Source organism: Mauremys mutica, unplaced genomic scaffold, assembly GCF_020497125.1.
Source record: "Mauremys mutica isolate MM-2020 ecotype Southern unplaced genomic scaffold, ASM2049712v1 Super-Scaffold_100342, whole genome shotgun sequence".
Classification (NCBI taxonomy): Eukaryota; Metazoa; Chordata; order Testudines; family Geoemydidae; genus Mauremys; species Mauremys mutica.
Genome location: NW_025423320.1, coordinates 23,985 through 38,850, shown reverse-complemented (window position 1 = coordinate 38,850; position 14,866 = coordinate 23,985). Strand labels below are relative to the sequence as shown.

Below are 14,866 nucleotides of genomic sequence, written 5' to 3'. Positions count from 1 at the left end.
TCGAAGGGCGAAAGCAGGAGGAATGGTGCCTTCATAGCCCACCTAATATTCCATAACATAGTTAAGGAAAATATTTCTCAATGAACTCTCAGTAAAAGATCAGAAGCAGCCAGTGTCTGCAGCAGTCTATGAGCATTGGTATTTTCTTGAAATTTACCAGACCAATCTAACACCTAACACACATTTGAAGTTCTCCTTTTCACACTGTTGGCTCATTCTCAGGTTCTGCTTCGTCTCCAGACAGATCCATTCTCTTTCAGGACAGCCTTGTTCTTTCTGTCTGTTTTTCTAATTGAGGTGTCGGAGTAAACACTCCCCTTCCTTCTATTCTCAGACAAATACTAGTATTAACTGTTTGCTACTGATGGGTCTAGAAAGCATTTGTCAAGCGGAAGATGCTGTTTCTGGGGGATTGTTCCCAAGATCCCATTGTTTGTGTTCAAACGTCTCCCAGCTTTGTTGGTGAAAATAACACCAGGTTTCTTTGCAATATACAAGAAGAAAGGAATTTTTCACTACAGATGGGACTTGAACCCACAAAGCCAATGCTTTATCCATTAGGCCACTGAAGAGTAGTAGAAAGAAGGATGGAAATTCCCTCTCAGGATTGCACATTCCTCACATTCACTTAGAAGCCAAATACCCATTTAATCACCTTACAGAAATGTCTGCATCCCCTGGCAGCGAGGCACCTGGGCAGGTGGCTCACAGAGCTGAGCACCACCTTTCTGCCAGCCATCTTTAGAGAAGAACCCCACCCTAGAGTCACCCCTCCCTCCTTCAGCACCTCCACGGCTGTGGCTCTGAGTGGCAGTAGGATGATTAGGGGGTGAATCCGGGGCTGGAAGGGGGGTGAGGTCGGCCTGTAAGGAGTAACCAGGTGGGGCAGACCCAAGGGGAGGCTGTGGGCTGCTGGTCGGTTGTTGGGATCCGAGCTCTAGATCAAAGCTGCACAGTGACCTGACACCCAGGGTTATAGGGCCGACATAGTGACCCCCTTACTGGCCTCGGTGACCCCCAAACCCTTGTCACTAAGGGCATTGAGGAGTCTCTGTCCATTAATAACTTCTGGGAGCTCCCCAGCAGGCTGCGGGTGTCAGCCGCCTCCTGCCACACAGGTTAGACTCTTGGTGCTGTGCCAGCCGCCCCCTCGCTTGCAGGCCCCGTGTAAGAAGAAGGAGGCCCGGTGCTGGCAGAAGAGGGTTTTGATTGATAGACCTCTGTGTGCTGGGCACAGGACGCTTCCACTCAGTAGCATAGCTGTGGGGGAGCGAGGGGAGCAGCTAAGGGTGTCGGGTTCCTCCGGTGGGGGTGTGGAGCAGCCGTTCGTTTTCCTGTTCACACTCCTCTGCGGTGTGAAAATCGGGGAGGGGAGGCAGAAGCCCCACTTCCCTCCCGAAATGACGCCCAGTGGGGGAAGCCAGGACAACAGGATGGGGCGGCAGGCGGTGGCCAGACTCTCACTGTCAGGGTCTAGTCTAGCTCAGGGTCCAGCTCAACCTCCTCCCCGCGCCACTGGCCCCCAGTCCCCTTCCACCACCAGGTCAACCCGGGCACTAGGGCAGGAACGGGGTGAGGCAGCAAGTCAAGCTGAGCAAGGCAGGCAAAAGCAAGTCTTGTCTTCATGGACACCTCCCAATGACGTCCTTTTTGTGTGCAACTGCCGCAAAAATATCTCGGGCAGAGAAGCAACAGGCCAAAATATTATCACACAGCTGCCAAAGTAGCTCAGTTGGGAGAGCGTTAGACTGACACCTGAGGGTTGGGATTCTCACGGCTTCACCTGGTGCCCACAAGTCTGGCACTTGCCACTGTGCTTGAAGGAAGCAGGGCTGGGCAGGTGGGAGCCCAGCACCTCTCCTCCTCTGGGCACCTAGAGCAGAGGCGGCTGGTGCTGACAGCTCCAAGGGAAGGCTTAAAAGCAGCGGAGGCCAGGGCAAGAGGAGGAGAGGACCATGCCTATGTGTGGCCAGCAGACAGCCACAGGGCCAGGCTGCTCCCTGCTGTGCTGAACCCCACTGAAGGCCACCCACAGACCAGCATGCAGGGCGGCTACTGATGCTCTGTGGCCAACATCAGAAGAGGGTAGGAAAGCAGGGCCAGCACCCCTGGTGGGGCCTCTGACCGTTCCCACTCATGGTGCTGACTTTGGAAGTGGAGCCGCCCATTTTCTTTGGCAAGTCAGGAAGGGCAAAGGCGAGACTGGAAGCACCTGGGGCTCATGCCCCAGCCTTTGTGACGCCCAACCCCCAACTCCTTCCCGGGGCTCTAGCTGAAGCCAGAGCATTGGCCTGAGCGGCCAAGAAGAGGTTCCAGCCCTGAAGGGAGCAGGACTTGCAGCACAAAGTGAGCACAACCATGAGGGGACTCAAATCCTGAATCATCCGATCCACAGGGAGATGCCTTATCCTTTAGGCTACATGATGAGGGGGTCTAAGCTCTTCTTTGGAAAAGCCGGACACTGTGTTTCTCGGGTCAGCTACTGAGGGGGGCCAAGACTCTCTGGGCACAAGAAATCAAGTTCCCAGTGACACGTGAGACTTAATTCTCTGGAGCCAGGTGCAGGGCTTTGGCAGGGAGGCTCAGGCATGGGGGATTGGGGTGCAGCGGACGGACCGGCTGTCTAGGTGCGGAGATTTATTCTCCCTGAGGAGGAGGAGGAATCCTGCTGACAGGCAGTGGCTGTGCAGAAAAAGAGGAGGGGTTCCTGGGACTTTTTTTGCCTCTCTTTTGCCTGCCTGCTCACTCTTGCCTGCACACTGGGATAATCACTCTTGTGGTGAATGGTGAAGATGTTTCCTAACAAGCCCAGGTAGCTCAGTTGGTAGAGCATCAGGCTCTTAATCTGAGACTCCAGGGTTCAAGCCCCTGTCTGGGTGCTCAGCTTTTAAGTTGCCTTGTGTGCCAGGAGCCAAATTCTGTTCACAGCCACACAGGGATTCCCAGAAACTGTGGCCATTTCCTGGAAAAGTTCCTTTCCTTAGCAATCAGGAGAGAGGCTGCAGATGCAGATAGCGCAGTCTCTGGCTGCCAGGAAGCGCTGTGGGGCCAGGTGCTGAGAAAGCCCAGGGGGGGAGCAGCAGAGATGAGGGGAAGAGAGACAGAGAAGCAATGAGGACAGAGCACAAGTGTACAGGGGGCATCTGGTCTGGCAATTGTGGGGAACTTGCCTGGTTTATACACGACCCTGGTGGAATTGGCCAGGGGAAGGATCTGAGTCCCCACCCCCTTACCCAGAGGCTGCCTGACCTCAAGGACTGTTAGGATACAGAGATTCAGGCCAGTCTGCAGAGGCCTGTACTTTAAGAATTTAGGTGTATTTTTATCACTTAGCTAGTTATAAAGATATAAAAGAAAGAATAAAAAATCACTGTCTGTCTGTGTAATGGCCTTCTCTCACTGTGACAGTCTGAGGCCTGGTTCTTCGGCTAAGCAGCAAAGGCAGCCATAAGGTGGGAGGTGTATGGTCACATCCTCACATTCCCAACTAGTCACATTGAAATAAGGTGCGATTGGGCTGTTAGGAATACAATCCTGCCCTGATATTCCATCCCCTCCAGAGAAAGGGAAACTTAGTTTGGTAGCATCCTGTCTGGCAAGAACTCACTTATCAATAGACACAGCTGGAAAACCCTTATGTCTGTATAGATGTAGTTGTGAAATCCTCCCTTCTGCATTGTTTTGTATGTTTATTTGCATGGTCTCTGTCTGGGTCTGTGATTGTTTCTGTCTGCTGTATAATTAATTTTGTTGGGTGTAACCAGTGAAGGTGGTGGAATATAACCATGTTACAGGATATTAGGACTGGTTAGTCTAGAGAAGGAGTGAGGGTGCCAGGCGGCGTGGCAGTCGGGGCCGCGTGGTGAGTGCCCCGCTGAAGCGCTGGCCGCCCCCCTTCTCTCTCCCCCCGCTCCCTCCCCTTCCCCCCCACTAGACCGGGCGCGCACTCTGCAGCACAGGGAGTCCCCTGGCTCCGGCCGCCCTGTGGGGTTTTTTATTTTGTTTTTCCCCTGCTTTGCCGGCCGCGCCATTGTCTTTCCCCCCACCCCCTGGTTTGCTGCTCCAGCCCCACCGTTTTTGTGTTGTCCCCCGCCCCCCGCTTTGCTGCTCCAGCCACGTTGTGTCCCCCCACACCCCCCCGCTTTGCCGCTCCACCCGGGCCGTTTTTTCCCCCCTGTTTTGTTGCTCTGGTGGCCCCACCCCATTTTTTTTTGCTTGGGGCTGCAAAAAAGCCAGAGCCGGCCCTGCCCACACCTGACTCCCTGATATCCCCACCGGGGCCTGACAAGCTTTGCTGGTGTTTGGATTCTGCAAAGCAGAGGAGCAGGTGAGGTTTTCCTTGCAAGCTGTGTGTGTGTGTGTGTGTGTGTGTGTGTGTGTGTGTGTGTGTGTGTGTGTGTGTGTGTGTGTGTGTGTGTGAATCTTTGGCCAGGTCTGCACTACAAAGTTGTTTCAGCAGAATTACATTGCTCAGGTGTGTGAAAAACACACAACGCTCCCTCGGTCGGCAGCTTGTGGCCGGTGCACACACTGCAATGCCACGTCTGGTGACAAAACTGCCCTGCTTTGCTGACAAAATAAAACGACTTTGATGAGAGGTCTAGAGCTTTTTGCAGCAAACTTAAAGTGACAGAGTAGATGCTGCTGTTCATTATATCACCATAACTGGCCTCCTCCAGTATCCCAAAATGCCCGCTGTGAACTCGCCTGCCATGCATTCCTGCTACAGAGCCATGGGCCCCTCCCCTTTCATCGCTCTGGGAAGTTCTGACAGCTGAGCCTGCTGCTCTGCTCTGGCAGCCAGGAGCAAATCACTGCCATGGATGCTGCTCTCTCCCGCCCTGCGAACACAGAGCCGGCGGCGGGAGCTTCCATACATTGTGGGGGGGGCACCGGCATCCGAACTGTGACACCCCCATGGCACCCCTTCCCTCGAGCAGGCTCTTACCTTCTAAACAGGGACGGCTGTTTTCTAGTAAAATCACTAAAACGGAAGGAGAAAACTCGAAAGAGGTTCCTCCTGGTGCTCACGTACGTGAACCTGAATACTCTGTCAGTCCTCAAAGAGAGACCTGGAGAAGCAAAGCCACAGGGGTCTCTGAGGTTTCCCTGGCCCCTTGCCCCTGTCCTGCCTGGCTGATGTCAGCATCTCTCTGTGAGGTCACCACCTCCCCACCACCTTTGACCAATAGTCTGAGGTCCTGCAAAAGGCCTTTGTGATGTCACTGCCACACCCCTCCCTTGCTGTGCTAATGTCCTGCCCCTGCCCAGGCACTTTGGAGGTTTGAACTACTCCCTGTGGATCACCCCACTCAAGGAGCGTTCGTTCTAGGCAGCAAGCCGGCTAGACAGGAAAACATCAGACGCTGCTCCCAATGCTACACTCAGTTTTTCAGATATTAGTCGACTTTATGGCCAGAAGAGACCATTAGAGCATCTAATCTGACCCCCTGCATGTCACAGGCCTCCTGTATGACACAATAGCTACTTTTGGGGGGCAACACATTCCAGAAAGGCAGCTAGTCTTCATTAAATGACATCAAGAGATGGAGAATCCATCACTTTCCTTGGTAGCTTGTTCCTGTGGTGAATCATCCTCGCTGTTGAATATTTGTGCCTTAGTTGTAATATGAATTTGTCTCTTTTCACCTTCCAGCCACTGGGTCTTGTTATGCCTTTCTCTGCTACATTCAAGAGCCCTTTAATACCCAATATTTTCTCTCCATTAAGGCCCTTCAACACTTCAATGAAGTCACCTTTCATTCATGAAGGACCCCCCGCCGCCGAATTGCTGCCGAAGACCCAGAGTGGAAGAATCTCCGGAGGCCCGGACCCCCACGAGAGTTTTCCAGAGCTCCCGGAGTTAATAAAGGACCCCGCTCCAGGAGCCCCAAAAAACTCTTGTGGGGGCCCCTGCGGGGACCAGGGCAAATTGCCCCACTTACTCCCCCATCTGGGCGGCCCTGATGGGACCTGGAGCTACTGTTATTTCAGGACTCCTGTGAGACCCTCAGCTGGTCGGTTTGCACCCTGCTCTCGGGACTCTCTCTCCTCCTCCCTCTCTGCTGCTCTCCTCCCCTAGACATTGACCCAGCCCTTGCTGCTGCCAACACCAACTGGCAGAAGAGCCTATAAGTCCCCTGCCTGAGGGGAGGCCAACGCATGTGGTCGGCCATAAGCAATATGATATTTTCTTAATGATTCCCAAGATTCTCTTTGCTTTTTTGCCCGTCGTTGCACACTGAGTGGATGTTCTCAGAGAACTATCCGCAGTGACTCCAAAATCCCTCACTTGAGTGGCAACAATTATTTTTGGCCTCGTCATTTTATATGTAGAGTTGGGATTATGTTTTCCAATGTGCATCACTTTGCGTTTATCAACAAATCTGCCATTTTGTTGCCCTTTCACCCAGTTTTGTGAGATCTTTTTGTAACTCTTCGCAGGCCGCTTTGGACTTAACTTTCCTGAGTAGTTTTGGATCATCTGCAAATGTTGCCACCTCGCTGTTTACCCCTTTTTCCAGATCATTTATGAATATGTTGAATAGCACTTGTCCCAGACCCCCTGGGGGGCACCACTATTGACCTCTCTCCATTTTGAAAACTCACCATTTATTCCTACCTTGTAACCAGTTATTTACCCATGAGAGGACCTTCCCTCTCATCCCATGAGAGTGTAACAGAGCAGAATAGGGCTTCCTTGGGAGGGGGAGTGAATGGAGAATCTATCAGGGGGTTGTGCACATTTATTGTCCTGGTGAAAAAGTGTGTCTGATACTGAGTCTTTGCTGCTCCTGCCGGCTGTGACTGCTGAGGACATTTTCCTTCTCTGCTCCAGGGTCTCTCCTCTGCCAGATTCTCAGCAAGTCAGGCCCCCTGCAGACTATGGCAGAGCAGTTTGGTAATAGGCTGCAGGACTCACCACGTAAGAATGTAGCTGCTGTAGCACCTTGACTGTCCATGGGCCAAATCCTGCAGCCCAGGATAACCTCCCACTGCTGGTGATGGGAATTGAACCTTTGTAACTAGCTGCTGGTACCTGAGGTCTCAGCCATGGATTAAACTGGTGGCAAACACAGCTTCAGCCAAAGAAGTGAAGGATGTAAGTGAAAAAGCAGAGCTGGCCCTGGGGAGCTGCTGCAGTCCCATCACCACAGCTGGAAGGGAGAAGAGGAAAAACTCCCTAAAGTGCTGGGACCAGCCCCGAGAAAAGGAAGTTTGTCAGTGAGATCAGTAGCAATAACTGTGAAATGACGGAGTGCTTTGTCCTCTGTGCTGACATGGCTGAATTGTGTTACTTTACTGTGAGAATAAGCTTTAAAATATCCTGCTCTAATTTCAGGATGGGTCTGTAACCATAACTGGACTCTGTGGGAAGTGGCCTCTGGATAGTGATCTTTGGGAAGAGCTGGCTGAAGAGCCTTCCTATTCACCAGGAGATCCTGGCTTGGCCTGACAGTTCTTCCTTGCTGAACCTAGTTTGTCTGTCAGGCTCCTTTCTTTTATTTCTTCTAATGAAAAGAAAAGACCTCACTGCACAATCCTTGTAAGTGCTTATTCACGACACAGAGACCCTTCCTTGCAGCTAAGTCTTGGAAAGTGTTAAGTGGTAAGTCTGGAGCTGATGGAAAGGTTACCATGACTCAGAGTTGAGCTGAAGCTGCTGTGACTGAAACACAGAGCACTAATCAGTATCTGATCACAGCAGCTTGTGGGAGAAGCACATGTTAGAAGCCCTCTGTCAGCTCAGCTGTGGCTTTCTGTGCACTGAGCCAGCCTGCTCAAGGTCTGCAAGTCTTGAGGGAAATGGGGAACATTTTTACTTTGGAATTTGAAGGTGTAGTCTTGGACCATCAAGTGGAGTGGTTGCAAACGGCTTGCTGGGGAAGGCACCATGGCTTAGTAGGCTAAAGCACTTGTCTAGTGAACAGGAGATACTGGGTTCAACTCCCAGTGGTGCCTTGTTCTATAGCTTTTGTCTCCTCTGCTCACATTTTCCTGTGTCTTCCTAGGAAACAGAAGAGACCTCCCTTGACAATCCAAGTAATTGCTTGTGAAGGAAAAGGCTTCTTTCCAACGGAGCATTGGAGAGAATCAAATCCTCAGTCTGGTGTTGATGAAAAGGCTATTGGCATTGGCAAGGAGGTTGCTCCAGCTGCAATTTGCTGTGACAGGAGAGCCTGTGTCATGCGCCCATGTGATTCGCTGGGGATATCTGTGCACAGAGCCCCTTCTAGAGGGTTCTCTGCAGGGCTTGCAGGAAATGGAGAATTACTGTCCTTTCACCTTTCATGTTATTGTTGATGAAAAATGGAGCAATTAGGGGAGAAGTCCCAGAGCGTGGCACCATGGCAGAGCTTGCCAAGAGAGCTGCTGAGCAGATTCAGGATCCAGCATCCAGTGCTGCCTTGCTGAACGTGCCTCCTTTTGGTCAATCTTTTTTGTTAATGGAGAAGCCCGACTCTGGCTAGCTATACAAATGCTTGCAAAAGAAACGGGTCTTTTTGCTGACAAGTGTCAAAAGGAGGCTTTGGATAAACATGGAAACAAGGTCAAGGTCACTGTAACTCATCTTGCATGTGCAGTTGTTGAAGCTACAAGGCAGGGCACTAAGCTCAGTATTACCATGGCTGGTCACAGCAGGGTCTCTGTTTGGTGGGATCTGCGGGGTACAATCCCAAACTGTGGAAATGCTCTGTTCTCTTATCTCTCCAGCCTGGGCTGTGTCTTACAATGCTGCACTAGTGACAAGCAGCAAAACCCCCTCCATGTGCTGTGATCACTCAGCCAACAACATGCAGCAATGCACCCAACTAAGTTGCATGAATGCTTTATAAGCCACTCCTCAATTATACATAGAGAGACACCAGCATATCTCCCCAGCCCTCAGCCTTGCACCTCAGAAATGTACCATCTTACACTGCTCAAAACCTCTTGAAAAGTGCAAGCTCATTAATTAATTCACCACTTCCTCAAAAAGAAAGTGAATATGCACCAGCCTTTTTAATCTGAGCAGCTTTCCCAAGCACTTTGGACAATTTCACAAGTAAGTATAAAACATTAAAATAAGTTTATTAACTACAGAAAGATAGATTGTAAGTGATTATAAGTTTTAGGCAGAGAGGTCAAAGTTGGTTACATAAATGAAAATAGAATCTGTGTGACATTCTATACCTTTGGGGGAGCGTGCTGTAACCCCCATATTCGTCATTTTCATATAATCGTGATCTTACATATAGAGCATGACTTGTAAGGTATCAGGGGAAAGGATATGATCTGCTGAAAGTCATTTCTCTACCCATCTATGTACACCATTCATGCATATGAAGTTATGAGAATTGTGCGGTATGGTTGTCACTATGCTGTAAGTTGGGGGAATCAGCCATCACCTGCACGAGGCCACACGAAGGGAATTGCTCAGCCTTGCTTGGAGAGACGCAGTGATGCTCACCTGACTCTGAAGAGGGCCACAAAGCCAATGGGGAAGTAAGGACATGATAAAAGGAGAGTCATTCGCCATGCTTTATCTCTCTCTTCCACCTCTACCTACAGCCATCACCACACCAAGCGACTGAAGAGCTGATCAAAGGGGAGACCCCAGCTGAAAAGCAACCAGCCAGCCTGTGGTGAGAAGCATCTAAGTTTGTAAGGGCACTGAAAGGGTTAAGATCAGCTTAGAATGTGTTTTGCTTTTATTTCACAAAAACAGCCAGGAGTCCGGTGACACCTTAAGGACTAAGAGATTTATTTGGGCATAAGCGTTCGTGGGTCAAAAACCCACTTCCCCAGATGCATGGGGTGAAAATTGCAGATACAGACATAAATATATATTGGAACATGACATGAATGGAGGGCTTGGCTACACTTACAAGTTGCAGCGCTGGTGGAGGCTTTCCAGCGCTGCAATTACACCCCGTCCACACTTGCAGGGCACAACCAGCGCTGCAACTCCCTGGTTGCAGCGCTGGCTGAAAACCCATCCCGGCAGGGGTATAAGGAGTGCAGCGCTGGTGATCCAGCGCTCCTCAGCAGGTGTGGACACTCACCAGCGCTTTAAGTGTCCTCCAGGGAATAAGGAGTTATCCCAGAATTCCTGTTCAGCCACTCTGCTCATCAGTTTGCACTCTACTGCTCTTGCCTCAGGTGACCAGCCCTTTAAATGCCCCGGGAATTTTAAAAATCTCCTTCCTGTTTGCTGCAGCCAGGTGTGGAGTGCAATCAGTTAATCTTTCCAGGTGACCATGCCTCCACGTGGCAAACGAGCCCCAGCATGGAGCAATGGCGAGCTGATGGACCTCATCAGTGTTTGGGGGGAGGAATCAGTGCAGGCACAGCTGCGCTCCGGCCGTAGGAATTACGATATCTTTGAGCAGATATCAAGGTCCATGCTGGATAGGGGCCATGATCGGGACGCACTACAATGCAGGGTGAAAGTTAAGGAGCTGCGGAGTGCCTATTACAAAGCCCGCAAGGGTAATCGCCGATCCGGAGCTGCCCCCACGACCTGCCGTTTTTACAGGGAGATGGACGAGATACTTGGGGGTGACCCCACTGCCAATCCCAGGACAACGATGGACACTTCTGAGCAGGCTGGGGGACAGGAGGAGGAGGCGGCGGCGGCGGCGGCGGCGGGGGGGGTGAGGAAACCACGAGTGAAGCTACTGGGATGGGGGAAGACACCCCAGAGTGGGCATGCAGCCAGGAGCTCTTCTCAAGCCAGGAGGAAAGTACCCAATTGCAGCAGCCAGCAGTTGCAGAAGGACAAGCAGAGGAGCGGGTTAACGATAAGCGGCTTTTATTTTCTGGGTGGAAATGTTTCTGGAGAGGAAGGGGGGTTATGGCTGCATGCATGCCAGCCTCTAGATGTGGAATAGCCCGTTGATGTGGTCTATCACGTCGCGGTAATCTGCTTCAGTTATCTCAGCAAAAGTTTCAGCCAGAGCGTGGGCAATATGCCTGCGCAGGTTTATAGGGAGAGCCACTGTGTTTCTTGTCCCAGTCACGCTGACGCGTCCGCGCCACTGTTCCACGAGTGGCGGGGGAATCATTTCTGAACACAGGCAAGCCGCGTAGGGTCCCGGGCGGAATCCACATTGCTGTAAAAGAGCCTCCCGCTGTCCCCTAGTGACTCGCAGCAGGGAGATATCTTGCAGGATTAACTCCTGTGAAAAATGTTGGGAGACTCTTTAGTGAAGAGATAGGTAGATAGTGAAGATCACCCCTGCAGCTGCATCTTCATTCAACCCCTCTATCACTCCAGATTACCCGAAGCAACCAGCTCCCCTCTATCAATCAAGCCCCACTTCTCCCTGTATAAGCACCCCTCACTCACCATTTCGTGGCTTCTGTCGTGTTATGCGTGTGGGAAAAGAATGTTAAAGTGCGAACTCCCTCAGTGTAACAATTCATGTCTGGAGATAGTGGATACAATGCTGCCCCTGTTAAATGTTTCATTTCTGGGTTTCTACAGTGACCTTGACTCCTGGAGTGGGCAGATGTTCCACAGCACAGAGGCTACAAAATTTGAGAAAAAATCCCCGAAAGAGCAAAGAGGACATGCTGAAGACTGTTCTTCATCACTCTGCTGCAGAGAGAAAGGAACTGAAGGAGTGGCGAGAGAAGGAAAGCATGATCCGCCGGAGACATTGGCGTAGAAACGCTGTGGCAAAGAGGAAAAGCACAAACCAGCTGCTAGAGATCCTGTCGAGCCAAGCGGACTCTCTCAAGGCTATCGTAGCCATGCAGGCAGAGCAGTCCCGTGCTGCCCCACAGCCCCCCCCGTCCCAAAGCTTTTTTCCTTGTGCCCCAATGTCAGCTCAAACCGCCTTTCCCCAGCATTCAGTTTCTTACCACCACCAGCTGCCTCCAACACCTGTACGTTCACCAACCAGCCCTGATACCTACCACCCTTACCCTCTGCACTCAACCCCCATCACCATGCAGTATATGCACCCTGAAGTGCAGGATTCGTTAAACAGCACTCCAGACAGGACATATGCAAACTTGTGACTGTACAGTTCACCAACCCACACCCCTTCCCTCTTGTGTTCATGAAATGTTGTGTGTCTGTCTGTCAAGGAATTTTTTTTCTTTACAATAAAACAATTCTTGGCTTTGAAAACAGTCTTTATTATAGCAGATAGTGAAAGATACCTTAGCCCAGTAAAGAAAGAGGCACTGCAAATCATTTTAGGGATAATAGAATAACAGTGTAAACAGTGCAATTCACTCCCATGCAAGGCAGCAAACATTACTGTTGGCTTTCAGCCTCAAATTCTTCCCTCAAGGCATCCCTAATCCTTGTAGCCCTGTGCTGGGCCTCTCTATTAGCCCTGCTCTCTGGCTGTGCATATTCAGCCTCCAGGACTTGAACCTCGGTGGTCCATGCCTCACTGAATGTTTCACCCTTCCCTTCACAAATATTATGGAGGGTACAGCAAGCGGATATAACCGCGGGGATGCTGCTTTCCCCCAAGTCTAGCTTCCCATACAAGCAACGCCAGCGTGCCTTTAAACGGCCAAAAGCACACTCCACAGTCATTCGGCACCGGCTCAGCCTGTAGTTGAACCGGTCCTTGCTCCTGTCAAGCTTCCCTGTATAGGGTTTCATGAGCCAAGGCAGTAACGGGTAAGCGGGGTCTCCAAGGATCACAATGGGCTTTTCGACGTCCCCTACTGTGATCTTCCTGTCTGGGAAAAAAGTCCCTGCCTGCATCTTCCTGAACAGGCCACTGTTCCGAAAGATGCGTGCATCATGCACCTTTCCAGGCCAGCCTGTGTAAATGTCAATGAAACGCCCACGGTGATCCACAAGCGCCTGGAGAACCATAGAGAAATACCCCTTACGATTAACGTACTCTGATGCCAGGGGGGGGGGGGGGCCAGAATAGGAATATGCGTCCCGTCTATCGCCCCTCCACAGTTAGGGAAACCCATTTGTGCAAAGCCATCCACAATGTCCTGCACGCTCCCCAGAGTCACGGTCTTTCTTAGCAGGATGCGATTAATTGCCTTGCAAACTTGCATCAAAACGATTCCAACGGTCGACTTTCCCACTCCAAACTGGTTCCCGACCAGCTGTCTGGATTTGCCAGCTTCCAGATTGCAATAGCCACCCGCTTTTCCACCGTTAGGGCAGCTCTCAATCTTGTGTCCTTGCGCCGCAGAGTGGGGGCGAGCTCAGCACACAGTCCCATGAAAGTGGCTTTTCTCATACGAAAGTTCTGCAGCCACTGCTCGTCATCCCAGACTTCCATGACGATGTGATCCCACCACTCAGTGCTTGTTTCCCGAGCCCAAAAGCGGCGTTCAACGGTGCTGAGCATTTCCATGAATGCCACAAGCACTTTAGTGTCACACGCGGCAGGAGAATCGATATCGATATCATCGTCAGACTCCTCGCTGTCACTTTGGAGCTGAAGGAATAGCTCAACTGCCAAACGTGTTGTGCTGGCGACACTCATCAGCACAGTCCTCAGCAGCTCGGGCTCCATTTCCCACAGAAATCGCGATTCACACACAGAGCAGACACTCACAATGGCGCCAAACGTTGCCAGAAAGACAGAATGCTGGGATGTGAAGCGATGCACCACGGGGCGTTGGAACAGGAAGCGGAATGACCCACACACTTCCTTCCCCTTCCCACAATACTCAGCACCAAAACGGCGCCAAAACGGGACGAGGTGCTCCGTGGGATAGCTGCCCACAATGCACCTCTCAATACAGCGCTGGAAAGTGCTGCAAGTGTGGCCACACTGCAGCGCTGGTAGCTGTCAGTGTGGCCACACTGCAGCGCTGGCCCTACACAGCTGCATGACCAGCGCTGTAACTCCCAGCGCTGCAACTTGTAAGTGTAGCCAAGCCCGGAGTTACCTTACAAGGGGAGAACCAGTGTTGAAGGCCAATTCAGTCAGGGTAGATGTGGTTCACTCCCAATAATTGATGGGGAGGTGTCAATACCAAGAGAGGGAAAATTGCTTTTGTAGTGAGCCAGCCACTCCCAGTCCCTATTCAAGCTCAAATTAATGGTGTTAAGTCTGCAAATAAATTGTAATTCTGCAGATTCTTTTTGACGTCTGTTTTTGAAGTTTTTTGAACGGCTACTTTTAAATGTTAATGAATGTGAATGTGTGAATGTGTTAGTGAATGTGTAAATGGATTAGCAACTATGCAAGTCCCATATGGTCTAGTAGTCAAGATTCCTGGTTTTCACCCAGGTGGCCTGGGTTCAATTCCCAGTGTGGGAATAGTCCAGAGCTTTTGCTCAGAGGGGAGGCAGGAAATGAAAGGAATGGGAAGGGATCCTGCCAGCAGGGGAGTTGGACAGTGTTCAGAGAGGATCCCAGAAGTGGGGGCGGGGGCAGTAGCATAGCTGGCGGGATTCAGCAGAAGCAGGCGCGGAAGCGGTGCCTGCCAGCTGCGCGGCCAGAGGAGCTGCAGGGCGGCAGCAGCAGGCCGGCGTGGAAGCTGTGCCTGCCGGCCAGTGCAGACACAGCCAAGCGCTGGGACAGGAGCTGGGGATGGGCGGCAGCACAGGAGGGAAGGTGAGCGGGTGGAGGGTCTGGTCTGAGGGGGAGCCAAGGGGGCGTGGCCAGAGGGGGAGCCGGGGGGGGGGTGCCTTTTTTATGTTTTTTGCTCCCCCTATGCTGAAAACCTGGCTTCACCACTGGGTGGGGGGCAGAGGTCTGAGGGGAGATCAGGGAAGAATCCCAGCTGTGTGGGAAGTTGACACTCTGGAGAGCACAGGCCTGGCATGGGGAGTGGGAAGACGGAATGTGTCCCTCTAAACTCACCAGTGGCAGACTCGGCAGGACTGGAAGAATTACGTGTTTGTTGGTAAATGTCAATTTCTGTGTAAACACACGAC

At 51.5% G+C, this 14,866-nt stretch overlaps 3 non-coding genes across 3 annotated transcripts; all 3 read left to right on the top strand.

Annotated features, from left to right (window-relative positions):
* Window positions 1–2,806: 2,806 nt before the first annotated feature.
* TRNAK-CUU lies at window positions 2,807–2,879 on the top strand. Its single transcript has one exon. It is a non-coding gene; the product is annotated as a tRNA-Lys (tRNA).
* Window positions 2,880–7,888: 5,009 nt separating this feature from the next.
* TRNAT-AGU lies at window positions 7,889–7,962 on the top strand. Its single transcript has one exon. It is a non-coding gene; the product is annotated as a tRNA-Thr (tRNA).
* A 6,212-nt stretch (window positions 7,963–14,174) lies between these two features.
* TRNAE-UUC lies at window positions 14,175–14,246 on the top strand. The gene has a single exon. It is a non-coding gene; the product is annotated as a tRNA-Glu (tRNA).
* The last annotated feature ends 620 nt before the right edge of the window (window positions 14,247–14,866 follow it).